This window comes from Cajanus cajan, chromosome 1 (assembly GCF_000230855.2).
Source record: "Cajanus cajan strain Asha chromosome 1, NIPB_CcT2T_4, whole genome shotgun sequence".
In the NCBI taxonomy this organism is placed as follows: domain Eukaryota; kingdom Viridiplantae; phylum Streptophyta; class Magnoliopsida; order Fabales; family Fabaceae; genus Cajanus; species Cajanus cajan.
In genome coordinates this window covers 14223839-14244874 of record NC_138517.1, presented here as the reverse complement: position 1 = coordinate 14244874, position 21036 = coordinate 14223839, and the positions used below count along the sequence as shown (strand labels likewise).

At 32.4% G+C, this 21036-nt stretch overlaps 1 long non-coding RNA gene across 1 annotated transcript; it reads right to left on the bottom strand.

Moving 5' to 3' along the window:
- Positions 1–281: 281 nt before the first annotated feature.
- LOC145953886 (uncharacterized) lies at positions 282–1885 on the bottom strand. The gene is made up of 2 exons (XR_014431113.1): positions 1614–1885; positions 282–531 (listed from the first exon to the last, which is right to left on the bottom strand). It is a non-coding gene; the product is annotated as an uncharacterized LOC145953886 (long non-coding RNA).
- Positions 1886–21036: the final 19151 nt, after the last annotated feature.

Sequence of the window (21036 nt, the reverse complement as noted above, 5' to 3'; positions counted from 1 at the left end):
TATTTCTTTTCTTCTTTTTGGGTAAATAAAATCTTTCATAGTTGACAAATATTTCAAATATCACAAGGTAGAAGATTCACATTCGTAACTCATAAATCATAACTACAGTGTAAAAGAATTATAAAAGAAAAGAAGTTAAGATTTTCAATACAATTTAGTGAAAAACAAGAAATCATATATATACAAATAATAATAAAGGAAATATAAATTAACTCCAGTAAAGGTGGCAGTGCCTCCTGGTTAGGAATCAATTTATATTTTCCAAATCATGTAATAAAATATAAATAAAGATATTCATTCTGGTCTTTTATCAAGAACGTTCAAATTACAATTCTTAACATACATTTTCCTTAAATTATAAACTTTATCTACGTTATCTCTTCGTTAGAAATTACAAAGAAGAGAAACTAAAGTTATTAAAACAATAACATATTAAACTAAAATAACTATGCCCCGATGTCACATCCTATCAGAGCATGCCCAATTGAAGCTTTTAAGCCTCATCACCAACAAACTCATGATGCTGATCATCTGCAACACAATTTAAAACATATACAAAAACAACAAGGGAGTGAGAAACATCTCACTCAGTTTCAGGTGCAGAAATAACTGCTAGATAGCACACACACACACAACATATATAAGTCACATGTAAACAATACATAAATAGTCAATATCATATATATATATACTCATTTATCATGCTTATGATGTCATGGACTCAACTCATAAATGCATGCATGTGGCGCCATACGGAAGATTCACAATTCATCGTTGGTGACCCTAAGGTACACCTGGTTACATCACTGGTGACCCTAAGGTACACCTTGTTAGCATGTTACATCGTGGGTGACCCTAAGGTACACCTTGTTAGTCGTGGGTGACCATAAGGTACACCTTGTTAGCATGTTACATCGTGGGTGACCATAAAGTACACCTTGTTAGTCGTGGGTATGCGGCCTCAGCGGCACACCTGGAGTAATATATGCATATGATGCATGTCATACATTCATAATCTCATGGACTCAACATTTAACTTATTACATAATTTCATTTAGTACATCATATCATTATTTGTCATAGTATCATAATCATAGTTTGTCTCAATAGTCCATTCTTAGGTCTCATGTCATTTGTCCATATTTCACATGGTCATGTCATCAATATTCCTCATAAGGTCCGCATAGGTATTCACAGAGATTCAGAGAGCATTCTTATTTATATTAAAACTCATGTATTGTTAACATTAATTTCATATTCATTTATTACTTCAACAAAGAAAAAGGTAGAGTAAATAGAAAATCAGACAGAACAACGGCACTTTCAACAAAAACAAAGTAGAATAAATAGAAAATCGGACAGAACAATGGCACCTTTAACAAAAAGCAAAGTAGAGTAAATAGAAATTTAGACAAAACAACGGCACCTTCAACAAAAAGCAAAGTAGAGTAAATAGAAATTTAGACAAAACAACGGCACCTTCAACAAAAAGCAAAGTAGAGTAAATAGAAATTTAAACAGAATAACGACAAAGGATTGGGGGCCAATCCGACAAACAACTATCCAACAATTATCCCCACACCCCTGAGCGAGGTTCTCACTCCCCCCCTTACCTGGATAGGCGGAGTTGGAACTTGGGCAGGACCTCCTCCTCTGGATCCCCTCTTTCTTTTCCTTTTCTCTCTCTTTCTCTCTCTCTCTCTTCTCTTTCTCTCTCTAGGATTTCACTTCTTCTCTGTATAAAAATTTTCACCCCCCCTGCCCTATTTATAGGCAAACTGGTGTACCCGGAACGGCCCGTATTGAATTCGGAACGGCCCGTTCCGGATCCTTCGAATTTGTGCAAATTTCTCAACTGGAACGGCCCGTTCCAAAATCGGAACGGCCCGTTCTAAAACCAGAACGGCCCGTTCTTAATCTCAGCAGAACGGCTCGTTCTCCATCCGGAACGGCCCGTTCTCCATACCAGAACGGCCCGTTCCAGGCCCGTTCTGGGACTACAAAAACCTCACATTTTCAACATTTGGAACGGCCCGTTCCACTTTTGGAACGGCCCGTTCCGAAACCCAAAATATCCCTATAACTTTATTAAAATTACGAAAATGCCATTAACAAAAATAATAATAATAAAGATTTGGGTGTTACAATTCTCCCCTCCTTTTAGAAATTTCGTCCCCGAAATTTACCTGAAAACAGAAATGGATGAGCTTCTCGCATCTTGCTTTCTAATTCCCATGTAGCACTTTCTTCAATATTTCCTCCCCAAACGACCTTAACCAAAGGGATTTCCTTTCCTCTTAGTTGTTTCACTCTCGTGTCATCAATCCTTAGAGGAACCGTTTCATAAGTAAGATTATCCTTCAACTGAATGTTGTCAGACTCAATGATATGGGAAGGATCATGGACATACTTTCTGAGTTGGGAAACATGAAAGACACTATGGAGATTTGAAAGAGATGGAGGCAAAGCAATTTGATAGGCCACTTCACCGATTCTTTTAAGAATTTGATAAGGACCAATGAAACGTGGAGTAAGCTTACGGGATTTCAGTGCTCTGCCTACTCCTGTCCAAGGAGTGACTTTAAGGAATACATGATCACCTTCTTTAAACTTAAGGTCTTTTCTCCTCTTGTCATTATAACTCTTTTGCCTACTCTGAGTTGCTCTCATCTTCTCTTGGGTCATCTTAACCTGTTCAGTAGTTTGTTGAACTATCTCAGGTCCTAACATGACATTCTCTCCAGGTTCTACCCAACATAAAGGTGTTCTACATCTCCTACCATACAGAGCCTCATATGGTGCCATCCCAATACTAGAATGGTAGCTATTATTGTAGGTAAATTCTATCAAAGGTAGGAAACTATCCCAACTACCCCCACGTTCTAAGATGCAAGCCCTCAACAAGTCTTCCAAAGATTGTATGGTTCTCTCAGTTTGGCCATCTGTTTGGGGATGGTAAGCTGAACTCAATCTAAGCTTAGTGCCTAAAGCCTTATGCAAACTCTCCCAAAATCTAGAGGTGAACCTAGGATCTCTATCAGACACAATACTAGTAGGAACTCCATGCAACCTCACGATCTCACTGATGTACAACTTGGTTAACCTCTCCAAAGAGTACCTAATATTAATGGGAATAAAATGGGCAGACTTAGTCAATCTATCCACAATGACCCATATAGCATCCAAGTTCTTCACAGTCTTAGGTAACCCAACTACAAAATCCATAGAGATGCTATCCCACTTCCACACAGGCACATCTAAAGGTTGCATCAAACCTGAAGGTTTTTGGTGTTCTACCTTAGCTTTCTGACATACTAAGCAAGCATACACAAATTCCTCCACTTCCCTCTTCATCTTAGGCCACCAAAACATCTTCTTAAGGTCTTGGTACATCTTAGTGGCTCCTGGATGGATACTAAGGATACTCTTATGACCTTCTTCCAGGATTGCTCTCTTAAGTTCTGGCACACTAGGAATGCACAACCTATCCTTAAATCTTAAAACTCCATCCACTCCAATTCTAAACTCACTTTTCACACCTTGATTCAACTTCTCTACCCGACTCAATAAGAAAGGATCCATCTTCTGACCTTCTCTAATCTCATCTATCAAGCTATTAGTCACTCTTAAAGCTCCCAACTTAATACTCTTAGAGGTCAACTCACACCCTAAGCTCATATCCCTAAACTCCTCAATCATTTGCATTTCCCTAATCATCAAGGAAGACATTCTCAAAGATTTTCTACTCAAAGCATCAGCTACAACATTAGCCTTGCCAGGGTGATAATTTAATTGAAAGTCATAATCCTTAAGAAACTCTAACCATCTCCTCTGCCTCATATTCAATTCCTTTTGGTCAAACAAGTACTTAAGGCTTTTATGGTCACTAAAAACCTCAAATCTAGACCCAAACAAGTAATGTCTCCACAACTTGAGCACAAAAACTATTGCAGCTAACTCAAGGTCATGGGTAGGATAGTTTTGCTCATGAATTTTAAGTTGTCTTGAAGCATAGGCTACTACCTTACCCTCTTGCATAAGTACTCCTCCTAAACCCAATTTAGAAGCATCACAAAATACCTCAAAAGTCTTACTAGGATCAGGTAACACTAACACAGGAGCACTAGTTAATCTCCTCTTAAGCTCTTGAAAACTCTCCTGACACCTAGAATCCCACACAAAAGGTTGGTCTTTCTTCGTCAGCTTAGTCAAAGGAAGAGCTAGCCTAGAGAAATTCTCTATGAACCTTCTGTAATAACCAGCTAGTCCTAGGAAACTCCTAATCTCAAATACTGATTTAGGTGTTCTCCACTCTAACACAGCTTCTACCTTAGCAGGATCTACAGCTATTCCACCCTTGGATATCACATGTCCTAGAAAGTTCACACTATCCAACCAAAATTCACATTTTGACAATTTAGCATACAACTGTTTCTCCTTAAGGGTTTGAAGAACGATCCTAAGGTGCTCAACATGCTCTTCCCTAGTCTTGGAATACACTAGGATATCATCTATGAAGACCACTACAAATCTATCCAAGTAAGGGTGAAAGATCCTATTCATGTAGTCCATAAAAACACCAGGTGCATTAGTCACACCAAAAGGCATAACTAAATACTCATAGTGCCCATAGCGGGTTCTAAAGGCAGTCTTAGGAACATCCTCAGCTCTCACTCTAATCTGATGGTATCCTGACCTTAAATCTATCTTACTGAACACACAAGCTCCAACTAGTTGATCCATAAGGTCATCTATCCTAGGCAAAGGATACTTATTCTTAATGGTCACTTTATTCAGTTACCTATAGTCTACGCACAACCTCATGCTCCCATCTTTCTTCTTAACCAACAAAACAGGCGCTCCCCAAGGCGAAACACTAGGCCTAATGAATTGTTTTCCTTGTAATTCCTCTATTTGTTTCTTAAGCTCAACTAACTCTGTTGGGGACATCCTATAGGGTGCTATAGATATAGGTGGGGTACCTGGTACTAAGTCTATGCTAAACTCAATCTCTCTCTCAGGTGGTAAACTAGACACATCCTTAGGAAATACTTCTGGAAATTCTCTTACTAAGGGAATCTCATCTAGCTTACTATCAGTCTCAAGTGTTAAAGAAACTAAGATCATGTACACTCTTTCATTGTCTTTTAAACAAGTTTTAATGTCAGCAGCACTAAGAAATTTCGTACTCTTACATTCACCAAAGGAAATAGATTTCTCAAAGCAGTTTAAAAGGACATGGTGAGAAGATAGCCAATCCATACCAAGAATTACATCTAATTGACTAAGAGGCAAACAAATTAAGTCAACTAGAAACTGCTTATCAGAAACTGTCAAAGGACATTTCAAACACACTAGGGATGTAGTCACAGGACCATTAGTAGGGGTTTCAACAACTAGATCAAAATCTAACAAAGACACAGGCAAATTCAATTTTTGGACACAAGAGACAGAAATAAAGGAATGAGTTGCACCAGAATCAAATAGTACAACAAAAGGAGTCTCAGCTATGAAACAAGTACCTTGTATCAAATTTTCTGACCGAGAAGCTTCAGCACCACTAAGAGCAAATACTCTCCCTACAGTCTTTGGACGCTCAATTTGCGAACCCGATCCAATAACACGTGTTCTTCGTGGTTCAGGACATTGGGTGCTGATGTGACCCTTGCCACTGCAATTGAAGCAGGTAATCTCCTTGTCAAGACACTCAGACTGATTATGACCAACACGTCCACACTTCCCACATCTTCCTGAAGGAGTGGACACAGACCCTCCAACACTTCCAGTAGCACTAACAGTGGATCCTCTAGTAAACAACTTACTTTTATTAGCAGCAGCTTTACTCCCTTGAAATCTATTAGAAGCGAAGTAAGGCTTACTCCTTCCCGAAGTACTAGAACTCACAGCACGGATAGGACCTCCAACTCCTTTATAAAAAGCAGCACGAGCACGGTTGTCATGATCATAAATGCTGCACTTATTGACCAGAGTGGGAAAGTGATATATCTCCTGATAGTTAATTGCAGTTTTCACTTCAGGACGCAGACCATTTACAAATTTTATGCATTTAGCTCTTTCACCACCCTCACCATGGTAGTGTGTGCAATAACGAACCAAAGCATCAAATTTGGCAGCATACACAGCCACTGTGTCGTTCCCTTGATTCAGCTCAAGGAATTCCATTTCTTTCCGACTTCTCACATCATCCGGGAAATACTTCTCAAGAAAGACCTTCTTGAAGTTGTCCCAATTCAAGTGCACCCCTCCATCAATCATCCTCCGAAGTGCTCCTTCCCACCAAAAGTGAGCATCAGCAGTCAACATGAATGTGGCCAACTTCACCTTCTGAGCGATGGGACAATCCATAACATTGAAAATTTTCTCTATTTCTGTTAGCCAATTCATAGCAGCATCTGGGTCATATCCTCCTTTAAAGGTAGGTGGGTGATTTCGTTGAAATTGCTCCAACCAGTTAGGAGTAACTTCAGTCCTATTGTTATTATTCATAGCTTGTGCTAATGCTTGAAGAGCATCGGCAATCGCACGATCATTTCTACCAGCCATAATCTAAGAAAATAATACAATCAATAAACATAATCAATCATCATACTAGCATACCAACAAGTTTAACAATCAGTTTAGTCCATCATTCATGTACCAAATAAACATAATAAATCAAGTAAGCATAGTAAACTCATAACACACGGTCGATTAGATCGACCTGCTCTGATACCACTAAATGTGACACCCTCTACCCCATTATTAATATACAACAAATGTAACAATAAAATATTTCTTTTCTTCTTTTTGGGTAAATAAAATCTTTCATAGTTGACAAATATTTCAAATATCACAAGGTAGAAGATTCACATTCGTAACTCATAAATCATAACTACAGTGTAAAAGAATTATAAAAGAAAAGAAGTTAAGATTTTCAATACAATTTAGTGAAAAACAAGAAATCATATATATACAAATAATAATAAAGGAAATATAAATTAACTCCAGTAAAGGTGGCAGTGCCTCCTGGTTAGGAATCAATTTATATTTTCCAAATCATGTAATAAAATATAAATAAAGATATTCATTCTGGTCTTTTATCAAGAACGTTCAAATTACAATTCTTAACATACATTTTCCTTAAATTATAAACTTTATCTACGTTATCTCTTCGTTAGAAATTACAAAGAAGAGAAACTAAAGTTATTAAAACAATAACATATTAAACTAAAATAACTATGCCCCGATGTCACATCCTATCAGAGCATGCCCAATTGAAGCTTTTAAGCCTCATCACCAACAACCTCATGATGCTGATCATCTGCAACACAATTTAAAACATATACAAAAACAACAAGGGAGTGAGAAACATCTCACTCAGTTTCAGGTGCAGAAATAACTGCTAGATAGCACACACACACACAACATATATAAGTCACATGTAAACAATACATAAATAGTCAATATCATATATATATACTCATTTATCATGCTTATGATGTCATGGACTCAACTCATAAATGCATGCATGTGGCGCCATACGGAAGATTCACAATTCATCGTTGGTGACCCTAAGGTACACCTGGTTACATCACTGGTGACCCTAAGGTACACCTTGTTAGCATGTTACATCGTGGGTGACCCTAAGGTACACCTTGTTAGTCGTGGGTGACCATAAGGTACACCTTGTTAGCATGTTACATCGTGGGTGACCATAAAGTACACCTTGTTAGTCGTGGGTATGCGGCCTCAGCGGCACACCTGGAGTAATATATGCATATGATGCATGTCATACATTCATAATCTCATGGACTCAACATTTAACTTATTACATAATTTCATTTAGTACATCATATCATTATTTGTCATAGTATCATAATCATAGTTTGTCTCAATAGTCCATTCTTAGGTCTCATGTCATTTGTCCATATTTCACATGGTCATGTCATCAATATTCCTCATAAGGTCCGCATAGGTATTCACAGAGATTCAGAGAGCATTCTTATTTATATTAAAACTCATGTATTGTTAACATTAATTTCATATTCATTTATTACTTCAACAAAGAAAAAGGTAGAGTAAATAGAAAATCAGACAGAACAACGGCACTTTCAACAAAAACAAAGTAGAATAAATAGAAAATCGGACAGAACAACGGCACCTTTAACAAAAAGCAAAGTAGAGTAAATAGAAATTTAGACAAAACAACGGCACCTTCAACAAAAAGCAAAGTAGAGTAAATAGAAATTTAGACAAAACAACGGCACCTTCAACAAAAAGCAAAGTAGAGTAAATAGAAATTTAAACAGAATAACGACAAAGGATTGGGGGCCAATCCGACAAACAACTATCCAACAATTATCCCCACACCCCTGAGCGAGGTTCTCACTCCCCCCCTTACCTGGATATGCGGAGTTGGAACTTGGGCAGGACCTCCTCCTCTGGATCCCCTCTTTCTTTTCCTTTTCTCTCTCTTTCTCTCTCTCTCTCTTCTCTTTCTCTCTCTAGGATTTCACTTCTTCTCTGTATAAAAATTTTCACCCCCCTGCCCTATTTATAGGCAAACTGGTGTACCCGGAACGGCCCGTATTGAATTCGGAACGGCCCGTTCCGGATCCTTCGAATTTGTGCAAATTTCTCAACTGGAACGGCCCGTTCCAAAATCGGAACGGCCCGTTCCCAAAAAGCAGAACGGCCCGTTCTAAAACCAGAACGGCCCGTTCTTAATCTCAGCAGAACGGCTCGTTCTCCATCCGGAACGGCCCGTTCTCCATACCAGAACGGCCCGTTCCAGGCCCGTTCTGGGACTACAAAAACCTCACATTTTCAACATTTGGAACGGCCCGTTCCACTTTTGGAACGGCCCGTTCCGAAACCCAAAATATCCCTATAACTTTATTAAAATTACGAAAATGCCATTAACAAAAATAATAATAATAAAGATTTGGGTGTTACAAAAAATGAGTATTTTTATTAATTTCCTTCTGATTCATTCGTCTCCCCTCAAATGTCCTTTCATTCACCACTTCCAAAAGTGTGATTACATCTTTTGGTGGAGTATCGCTTCTTGCGCTAGGTTTTTTTTTTCCTTATACTATGAGTGTAGGAAATAAAAATCGAGCGTTAAAAACAATTACCCTTTCACTGAGTTTGGACTGGTAGGTTAGGTACAAAAGCGTAATCTGATCCGAACTTGAAAAAATCGAAAGAAAATACATTTTTTCAGCTGTTTGGGCGGATTATTGGATAAATTGGGTTGAAATTTTGGATGGCAAAGACTTTGGGTGGTCGAGTTTAGTTTTAAAATTTTATATCCATTAAAACTCATGGTTAGTTTAAACCATGTCCTTAATGTGTGTTAATTATTATAGGATAAATTATATTTTTAGTTTTTTTAATATTTAATTTGTTTAATTTTACTAATTTTAAATGGTTCAATTTGATTTTTTAATTTTTTTTTATAAAATGTTCAATATTATCCTTATGTTTAAATTAACATTAATGATGTTAATGAAATGGATGGAAGAATAACATTGAACATCTTTTAAAATTTATAAGACTAAGTTGATTCATTATAAAATAGTGAAACCAAATTAAATACTCTAAAAATAAAGAGATTAAATTGAACAAAAATTCATCTAATATTTTTTTTGTCTAGATAACTTTAAATTTTCTGTTATCTATTTAATAAATTTTTTTATTAGACAACTCAATTATTTTGATTTTTTTTAATTTCAAGTATTCAATTTGTTGTTAAGGTAAATAAAAGGAAATTCAAATTTATGTATATAAAAAAAATAGATAAATTTTTATTCAATTTCATCACACTATTTTTAAAATTTTTAATTTGATCTCATTATTTTAAAAATGTTCAATTTGATCCTCTAATTTTCAAAAATATCTTTAGTATTGTCCTGTTATTTAATTTTATTAACGTCATTAATTTCAATATGAATAATGTGAGACCTGTTGCCTTCTTCCTCCCTCCCCTCTCATTTTTCCTTTCTTTTTCATTCCCTCTCTTTTTCCCATTTCCTTCTCCCAAACCTCTTTCATTCCTTGTTGATTCTCAAGGTTGTTGAGCAATTGGTGTGCTAGGGAGCTTTGAAGCCCGGAGCCGAATTCCCATTCCATCTTCTTTTTCTTCTTCTTCAACCTTGGAGTAGCTCGGAGTTCATCGTTCACTCTATTTCGAGGTAAGGGAAGCTAGAACTCGAATTTGTTGTACATTCTGGGTTGCATGTAGTTGGATCTTCATCTAGGATGTGATTTGGGGGCTGATTAATTGAGTTGGGTGGGTTGCATGTTGTCAGGACTGTGGTGTTCTTGAATGAGCTGGGTAAAAATGGGTGATCATGAATGTTAATGCATGCATGTCAAGATTTTCGTGGTTTCTGGGTTGCTTGAACGAGTGTAGTAGTAATCATATGGGTGTCGATCATGTTTAGGGAGAAGATTGATGAAGAAAAGGAGAGGATCGAAGGTGAAATCCATGGAGTTTTAGAAATTCTGAGACTCACAGCCATGGTTGTGGATTCACAGCCATGGCCGTGGGAGGAGGGGAAATGTGGTGGCTGAGATTCATATGGTCGTGGATTCACAGCCATGGTCGTGGGAGGGAAATATGTGGTAGCAGAGACTTGTAGCCATGGCCTTGGATTTGCATCCATGGCTGTGGGGGAAAATGGAGTGGCAGAGACTTGCAGCCATGGTCGTGGATTTGCAGCCTTGACTGTGGGGTAACATAGAGTGGTAGAAACTTGCAGCCATGACTGTGGATGGCCGTGGAAAGGAAACTGAGCTGGTAGAAATCCAGCGCTGATTTGAGCGCTATAGCGATGAGGGTAGATGACCGAATTTGGTCTTTAGGTCTACATGAAAGTTGTAGCGTTGGATGTTATCTTTCCAATGGCACCAGAATCACCCAAAAAGGAGGTCTAGAACTCCAGTTATGACGTTTTTAGTGAGCAAAGGTCAAGCTGTCAGGATTTAGGCTAAGTGTTGCGGTTTTTAGAATTTTTAACAAGGTAGATTAAGAAATTAGGACTTAGTGTCTTCATGAGAGTTGTAGGAAATCTTCTTATATTTCATATGAGATAAGGATGAGAATGGTAGGATTAGTATAACTTCATATATGCTATTTTATGTGAAGACTGTCATTTCACAATAAGTGATTTGGTTAAGTTGAAAGTTGTTTTGGGTGCTTAGGTTGATTGATGTTGTTTGGGTGTGTAAGTTGGCATGATAGATGGGTTTTAAACATGTAATATGAGTTGTATTATATGATGAAAATGTCGTGTGTTGATAATTGTTGATAAAATATTGATTAATGATGTTGTTGATGATGTTTTTGTGTTGAAAGATGATGTTGTGTAGCATGATGAGAATACTTAGTAGTGAGATGTGAAATGCATGTTGTAGCTAGGTCGTGAAGTTGTGTAGTTGTGTAAAGGTGATAAATGAGTTGAAGAGTTATACATTGAATGAGTTGTTGTGTTAAATAGAAATGTGTTGAATATATGATATGTTGTTAAAGTTGCTATATGTTATGTGTGGACTATTTATATGTTGCGAAATATCATGAGATGAACTAGTTGAGTTTTGTGAAGTGCATGATGATAATATTGTGAGTTGTGAGAAGCATGATGTGAAGTGTGTAGATGTGTTGAGATTTATACAAAAGTTATTAGTAGACTATGTTGCTAAGTTGTTAGATGAGAGTTGTATGTTGTTATAAAGTTGTATGTTGTACTATGTGTTGAAAAGATATTACTTTGTGATGGTTGAGATGTAAATTGTGAGTTGAGCTATTGAGCTATTGAGTTGACTGTGTTGTTTAAAGTTGAAATGAGTTGATAGTTGAGCTGATGAGATGATAATTGTATTGTTGTGCTGTGATGATGAGTTGTTGATCACTAGGACTAGGGAAATTATTTTCGAAGTTGCTCATCCCATTGTATGGATTGAGAGTGTTGTGGTGCTCTAAGAGCCCAATTTGTTAAAAAACCCTCCTTGGGAAGTTGTCCCTTGGAGTGGATGGTGTGTTGTTCTCCCCTAGGACTTATGGTCCCATGTGTGGGCAAGGTCGAGGCACACGTGTATGAAGCGACCACGGTATAGGGGTCAGGTCAAGCTGTACCGATTACAAGTGGTCAATTTGAGTAAAGTATGAAGTCAGGAACTTAGTTCCTAACCGAGTATCGGAGGGTTGTAGTATTTGGAGGATACGATCAGTAGGCTAATCCCATATGTGGCTTAGTTGAGCTAGCTAATGTCGTGGTAGGCCTAGACCCGGTTGTCCTATCCTGACATAGTACTATACTTCCTTGTTTAAGTGGCAAATTCTGAAAAACCGTTATCGTGTTGTGGATTTTTATCCAAATTTGTTGTTTACCCCAAAAAGGTTCTGTGTTGTCGATTCGGTAAGGCCTAGCCACTTAAACTGCTCACCCTGTGTTGTAGGAGATCTCCGAGTTAAAATGTGTAACGATGCATATGTGTTGATGAGTTGATATTGTGATGATATGAGTTGTATGTGTTGACATGTTGTGAAGGTGTTGTTGAGATGTATGTTGTCTATGTGTTGTATGTTTCATGATGAATAAGTTGTTATTGTTGGTAGTGACGTTGTGTTGAAGGTTGCTTTTATATTCGTATGTTGTTTTAATATATGTATTGTATGTTGAACAATTTGATGAAAATGATGACAATGATGCTAAGTTGCATGTGTTGTGTGTTGAACTATTTGATGATGATAGTGATGTTAAGTTACTTTTAAATATGTGTTGTTGAGAGGTATGTAATACATGTGTTGCTTGTTGTTGTGTTGAATATGGTGATTATTATTATTGAGTTTTTTTTTTTTATTTTCTCTAGCTTACCCTTGCATGTTTCCATGTGGTTTGGTCTACGATGATCATACGATGTATGAGAGCAGAACAGGGATAAGTTGAGAGATAGCTGCTAGAGGTCACAAGAGGTGCCTGGAGTCGGATTTTATTTTGTAGACTATCAGTTGTTAGTAGATACTTTTATATATATGTTGGTATATAGTTGTTGAACAAGCAACATAGTTGTATATATTCATGAGATGTAGATGTGCTTATATTATATTACTGTTTCAGTATATGTATATGTGTAGCTAGTCAAGTGTTGCGCAGTGTGGCGGTCATGACAGGTCGTTACAAATAAGAATACAATATTAAACATTTTTTTAAAAAAATTATAGGGTCAATTTAAACTTTTTAAAAATAATAAGATTAAATTAAACCTTAAAAATAAATAAAAAACTTTAAAAAATATAACTTATCTATAGTTTTATAATGGTATATTGATCTTATGATTGTTAATTTAGTTGTTTTAATGAATGCGTTAATCAATTATATAAATCATTACAAATTGAATAACAATGTAAAATTCTAAGTTTATATATAATTAAAATATAAATTTTAATATAGTATTTGGGCCTTGGTCATTAAAATTATCTAATTATATATTTATATTTGATTTTTACTTTGAAAATTTTAAAATTTTATAAAAAAATGTAAAAAGTAAAAAAAGTTATAAGGGACTAAATTTGGGTCAACACCATTATTAACTCAATCTAATATCCACTTTAACTAAAATTATGATCCTTTCTTGAACAGTCGTGGGTGAATTTTAAATGGTTTTTCACCTTCAATCCAACATGATAAAACTTAAAAAAAATCATATTTTGAAAAATAAAATTTATGGTATCCTTCTTTACAATAATATTCATAAAAATAATAATTATATTCAAAATTGGAGGAGGAAATAAATATATTTGATAGAAAATCATTAGTAACTACAATTTTTTTAATGGACTGTTTAATCAGAGATTCACATAAAAAATAATCAATTTGAAATATAATAAAAAATGAAATTTCAGAAATTTTTTTTCATACATGTCAAAGTGATGGAAAAGAAAAAATATTTTTATATATCTACCAAATTTATAAATTTTTCCAAAAATGATGGAAACAAAATTACATCCTATGAGAAATTATATAATTATTGGATGTTTGGAACTAAATATTCAAAAGAGCGTAAACTTATGACAAACAGTTTAGTTCGGATTAAACATTTTATACTGAAACCAACCGAAATCTCTATGTGCGTGTATACGTGTGAATTTAAATTTTTTTACCAACATGAAATTTTTTTAACTATATAACTCGATCTAGTGACGGATCCAAAAAATTTAGATAATGAAAATAATATTTATTTATATATATGTAATATTAAAAATTTTATATACAACTTTTAAATATATATATATATATATATATATCATAATTATTTTTTAAAAGTTTTTATATTTATGATTACGATTAAGGATAAAAATAAATTAGGTCAGATTATGTTATATTATAATTTAATATGTTTGGATCTAAATTTTTTTAAAAAATAGATATTTTAAATATGATTTATTTATCTGTCATAGACATTTTTTAAATATTTTGGTTAGAACTACGATCTTAAAAACCTATTTATAATAATTTAACACTAATAAAAACATAAAAAATGTTAAATTGTATAAAAATCAAGTTTAATTTATTTATGATATAAACATGTTTTTAATATCTAATATAAAATTTTAGATGATAATTTATTTTAAAATATATTTTATAATAAAATTCTAAATAGAATATAAATCATCCAATTTTTTCTATTTTGATTCTTTTAATCAACGTATACAATCTTATAATCTTTATTATTTTGATTTTTTTTAATCAACATATACAACATTACAATCTTTATTATTTTAATTTTTTTAATCGGCGTATACAATAAATAGAAAGTACAAAAGGTAAACATGCATACTATAAATTTTATTTTATCAAAAATTAATTTTTTAATATATTATATTATATATATGAGCATTAATATATATATATATATATATATTATAATTATAACTTTTTCTAAAAATTAATTTGTTATCAAAGAGTATTCTTTATCACATATGAGAACTAATCTCTTTTAAAAGTTTAAAAAATATCAAATAAATGAATATTTATTTCAAATTTATATTTATATATATATGATATTTTAAATATATATTATTTATTTTATTAGAATATAACTTTTATTTTTTAAATATATTATTTTTTTTATATAAAAAAATATGTGTGTAAAATGGTAATGGGAGCAAGTGACCCCAGTATCCTCAATGTACATCCATCATTAATTCCATCATCATTTGTTTTTTTAATTCTGAAACTTAGTTCATTGTCCTTCATTATTAATAAAAATACTTATTTTAATATTACACAGATAAAATTATTTTAATAATAATTATTCAATTTAGTCTTTCTAGTTTTTAATGATTTGATTTAATTTTATTATTTTTAAATGATTCAATTTATTATTTTAATTTTTTAAACAATATTCAATATTATTTTTTATTCAATTTTATTAACATTGTTAATATTAATTTAGATAAAATAAAAATATTTAATATTTCAAAAAAATATAAAATTAAATTTGAACTATTTAAAAATAATTGGATCAATATAAAATTTAAAAATAAATAGAGATTAAAAATATAATTTAATCTAAAATTTAATTATGAATGAGAAAAGTAAAAAAAAAAATATTATATTTACGCTTGTAATAGATTCAAAGTTGACCAAAATTTACTTCCTTAATTTTGTAATCAATGATAAATATATTTTTAATTTTTTAATTCAATTATTAATTTTAGAGAAACTAAATCTTTAAGTTGAACTTTGTTACAACTCAAATTGGATACTTCAAACTAGGAAGATCGACAAAATAATTGCACGCAATAAATTAATCCAAAAATAATAATAAAGTCAAATCAAGGTACTTAAATTCAATACTGTATTGCGTAAAAAACAAAAACCCAATTATGTATTGACACTTAAGAATCCCCTTCCAGCTCGTTATTATCTTTGAAATAATTGGGGTGTTCATATGCTTAAATCAATCTCACCGATCCGAAGAGACAAATCAAACAAAACAATTCTAATTAGTTTAGATATATATGGAGTTTTTTTTTTTTTTTCCGATACCAATATATATCGAGTTAGGACTCTACAAAACTTGTTAAATTCGAATTGAAACGAACATGCATTTTAATGTTCATTTTTATTATTTATATTTTTTTTAAAGATAGAAAATATTATAAAGATGGTCGCAATGAAGATTGAATCTAGGTCTTCATGCTTTTAATCTTAGTGGTCTCATTTTTATTAGTTGTATAGTATAATCATGTATTATTTATTTATTTTTTGTATTTCATTTTATTTTTTGTTATTATTTAGTTGATGTAAGTCAATTATAACAAATATATTGGCTTAACCCGTCCAATGATTGGATTGTATACGTAATTTTGTTAGCAAAATCATGTATTTCTTTTTTAAAAAAATCATAATTTTACATATTTGCATCGTAGGGATCTAATTGATTCGAACTGAACTGATTCATTATTAGTTGATGTAGTTTGGGTTATGCAAAAGTATTTGGAAAATCCAAACAAATTCAATCTCATGAAAATTGATTGGTTCATATTCTATTTCCTTTCAAATTGGATCACTCAAACCTATGAACAATGTTTTCAATATAATTTGTTATGCTATTTAAATATTGAGATACATTTATTTTTAGAGAATTTCTACGGTACTCGTATTATTTAGGAGGGTACCGGTACAATTATAATTATAATTTTATTTTATATTTTATATTTTTAATAATTTATTTAAATAATATTTATGATATTTTATTCTTTAAATTTTTAAATTATTTAGTCATTTTATTTTTATTTTATATATTCTAATTTTATTTGTAATAATATTATTATATATTTAAATAGTTTAATTTTAATAATTTTTAAGTATATTTTTTGTCTTTTCACTTAAAATTTTTAAATTTCTATATTTTAATTTTAATAATTTTTTAAGTATATTTTTATCTTTTGTCTTAAATTTTTAAATTTCTATATTATAATTTTAATAATTTTTTATTTCTACTATTTATTAATTCTTTTCTTTTTTAATGTTTTATAACATTATTAAAATCTTATAATTTTAATCTCTATAATTTTATCTTACTTTTCATTTTATAAATATAATTTGGATTATTTATTTTATAATTAAATTAGTTTTTTTTTAATTTTTATAAGTTTACATAAAAGAATGTATTGAAACCCCTCAATCTTTGAGGGTACCGTAGCAATTCCCTTTTTTTTATACATATTTTCTTATTTAAAGGAAATTAAATTATTTCTTAAATATATTAATCTAGCTAAGAAAATAACTAAGATTTAAATGAACCAACGTATACGATCGCCTCAGTTTAATTAATAGTGTGAAAATTAAACATTTGTATTAAAAACTTAAAAATAAAATTTTATTACTTATAATAGTACTATCCAACAACTTGAGTAAGATTATTCCTCGTGAAGCATGTAACATCCCAAATTTTATTTAATGAAAAGAAATATTTTTTTATGTATTTATTATGTGAATAAGTATTTTATTTATGTATTTTACTATTTACGTATACGTATTTTACTATTTATGTATACATATTTTTACTATTTATGTATACGTATTTTACTATTTACGAATACGTATGTATGAATAGTATTTTACTATGCAATTGCACAGTGAAGGGCGGCTGAAACGTGGGCTGCGGATTCTTTACGTTTCAAAATTTTAATTAATTTGAATATAATAATAAATAGTGCATAGTGCATAGTAATTTATAATATTATTTTAATGAATAGTGCATAGTGCATAGTAACTTCAAAAATTCTATAAATAGGGGCCTAAGGTTTTGAAAATTTAGAATTCTAGAGAGAAGGAAATTCTGGAGAAATAGAGAGAGAAAGTAAGAGAGAGAGAAGGAGAAAGAAAAGGAGGTTCTGCTCTAGTGCCTTGTTTAAGGAGAAAGAGGAAGAGATTCTGCCCTAATTCCGATTCCTTTTAAGGAAAGAGGAGAGGAGTTTCTGCCCAAATTTCTGTAAACCCAGGTAAGGGGGGAGTGGGAAACCTCGCTTGGGGGTGTGGGAATAATTGTTAAATAGTTTGTTTGTTGGATTGGCTCCCGATCCCTTGCCTGTTGTTTATTTCTTTGAATATGTATTATTGATGTGTTTTGTTTTATATCTTATTTATTTACATATCAGAATCTGTTATTTGAATGGAAGGCTAAGCCTCCTAAGTATTTATAAATTTGTAATCTATTATTTAAATGGAAGGCTGAGCCTCCTTATTATCTTATATTACCTTTTAAGCTTCCTACTTTACTTAAAAGATCTTAATATATTATTATTGAAAAATATGATACCTAAGCAACCTCTGGACTGTTGGATTGTTGGACTGTTGGACTATTGGACTGTTTGGACTGTTGGAATTTTTGGACTGTTGGACTATTGGACTATTAAATTGGATTATTGAAATAATTCTTAATTATGAAATATGAATATGATATGTGTAACATGCTAAAGGTTGAGTCTGTGAATGTATGACATGCATCATATGCACATATTACTCCAGGTGTGCCACTGAGGCCGCATACCCACGACTAACAAGGTGTACCTTTGGGTCACCCACGATATGCTAACGAGGTGTATGAACACCAATGATAGGTGTACCTTAGGGTCACCGACAATTGTATAGGTGTGCCTTCGAGTCACCAGTGATGAATTCTGCAACTTCCGTATGGCGCCACATGCATACATTAGTGAGTCAAGTCAAGAAAATCATTATACATAAGCATATATGTGAGATTGATTATATATGTGAATTATTGCGTGTGTGTGTGCTATTTAACTTTTATTTCTATATCTGCAACTGAGTGAGAAGTTTCTCACTCCCTTGTCATTTTTGTGTATATTTAAATTATGATGCAGATAATTAGCATGAGGCTGAGGATGTTGGTGGTGAAGCTTAGGCTTCTGTTTGGGTTTCGCTCTGATAGGATGTGACATCGGGATTAGCTAGACTAATTGTTAAATTATTATTATTTTTCTTTTGTAATTTTTATGTTATTTATGTTGAAAGTGTGTATTTTTGTCATATTATAATTTTACTAAAAGATTATAAGTTAATTCCTAACTAGGAGGCCCTGCCACCTTTACTGGGATTAATCTATAATCTTTATTTTATTATTTCTTGACAATTTGATACTTACAGTTGAAAATTATGAATGTGCATCTTTTACCCAATGATACTTGAGATAATTATTTTATATTAGACTAAGAAAGAATTTATATATAGATGGTTTATATCTATTGTAATTATGTTGGGGTAGAGGGTGTCACATTTAGTGGTATCAGAGCAAGTCGATTTTATCAACCGTGTGTGTTATGTGCTTATCATGACTCTGTTGTGTACTCTGACTATGTCTTGTTTGTTGTGTACTATGATGATGATGTTCGTCTTGTGTTGATATTGTTGAGTTTGAGATTGTTAAGTTAGTTTGTAATCAGAGGAATGATAATCATGATAGTGTTAGCCAACTCGAATTATTAGAACCTTGGATGGGAGGTGATATATTGAGTGTACTAAGAGTTTATGATTGGTGAAGTTTCTGACATCTATAGTTGTAGCAGGTTGAATCTAAAGGTGGTTGTCTCTTTGGTGAGAGATCGAAATGATGTTAATTCCCTTAAGTGTTATTATTGGTATGTTAATTATTTATGGTTTAGGTAGCATGTGAGTTGTTTTGATTGAGAAAAGTAAGGAGAGACTTGAATGAGAAATTAAGTAGTGAATTTGGAAAAAATTGAGGTATTTTGTGGCATTAGATATATTGATACATTATTGCTATTTGGTGTCGAAAATATTTTCATTATAGTTTGTTATGATAGTATGAGTATTATATCGACAAAATTTATATTTTGAGGTCTTTATGAAGAATATGGCTTTAGATATTATCTTTTCAATAGAACTAGGATAAGATGAAACAAAAATCTAGAACTTCAAGTTATGACTGCCTTGGTGATTAGAAATTTAGTAAGCACTGAATTTATTAGTGGTGATATTTGAATCTTTAGCTAAAGAGATGATCTCTTGGAAATCTTATGTCTTCATAAAGAGTTGTAGCTTATTCACTTAACTTTCGTTTGAGATAGGTTTGAAATCACTTGGATGAATACAACTCGGTTTGTCAGGTAGATATATGCTATCATGATATTTTGAGTTCTTAGGCATAAAAAATAGATTTAAACTAGATTGTCTAAGTATGAATTTGGATTGTATGAGGTGAGTATTTTAGACCATGAAATTTCTTGCGGAGGAAGATCTACTTAAGTTGTGCTTAAGTGAGAGATACTTGAGTCAATTAGTAAAATCAGGAGTCTTGTTTGATAGTTTATATGAAAATTCAGTGAGTAATTTTTTTTTTTTAACAACTGTTCATGGTTTAAACTGCTCTCACTATAAAAATTGCTTTTGCCTTCGTTTCTTTGGTTATTAAGATGTTTCAGTTCACTAGGTTGTTTCTTGCCTACCCTTGGAATCAACCGTAAGGATAATCTATATCAGGAATTCTTGAACCTGTGTATATTTTTAACTACCCAAATCATTTCGTTGCTTACTTCTTTGAATTACTTACTATTACCTTTGACTGAATTGACTAGAAAGGAGTTACATTAGTATGGGATAACAATTGAGGAAGTAGTTTTCAAACTCTTAAGGAAAGATTGACTAGTGTTAATATTACTAGATTTTAGTAAGATTATTGTGATATATAAATATGTCTCTGAAAATAGGTTTAGGAAGAATATTGTGGCAAGAAGAAAAGATAGTAGCTTATGTTTCTAAGAAATTGAAAATTCATGAGAGAAATTACCTTACCCATAACCTTGTTAGCGACTTTGTCATTTATATTAAGATTTGGAAACACTAACTATATGATTCTATGGTTGAGGTATTTAGTGATCATAAGAACCTTAAATATATTTTGACCAAAGGGGTTGAATACGAGATAAAAGAAATAGTTGAAATTTCTTAAGGAGTAAAATTTTGATCTTATTATTTGGCT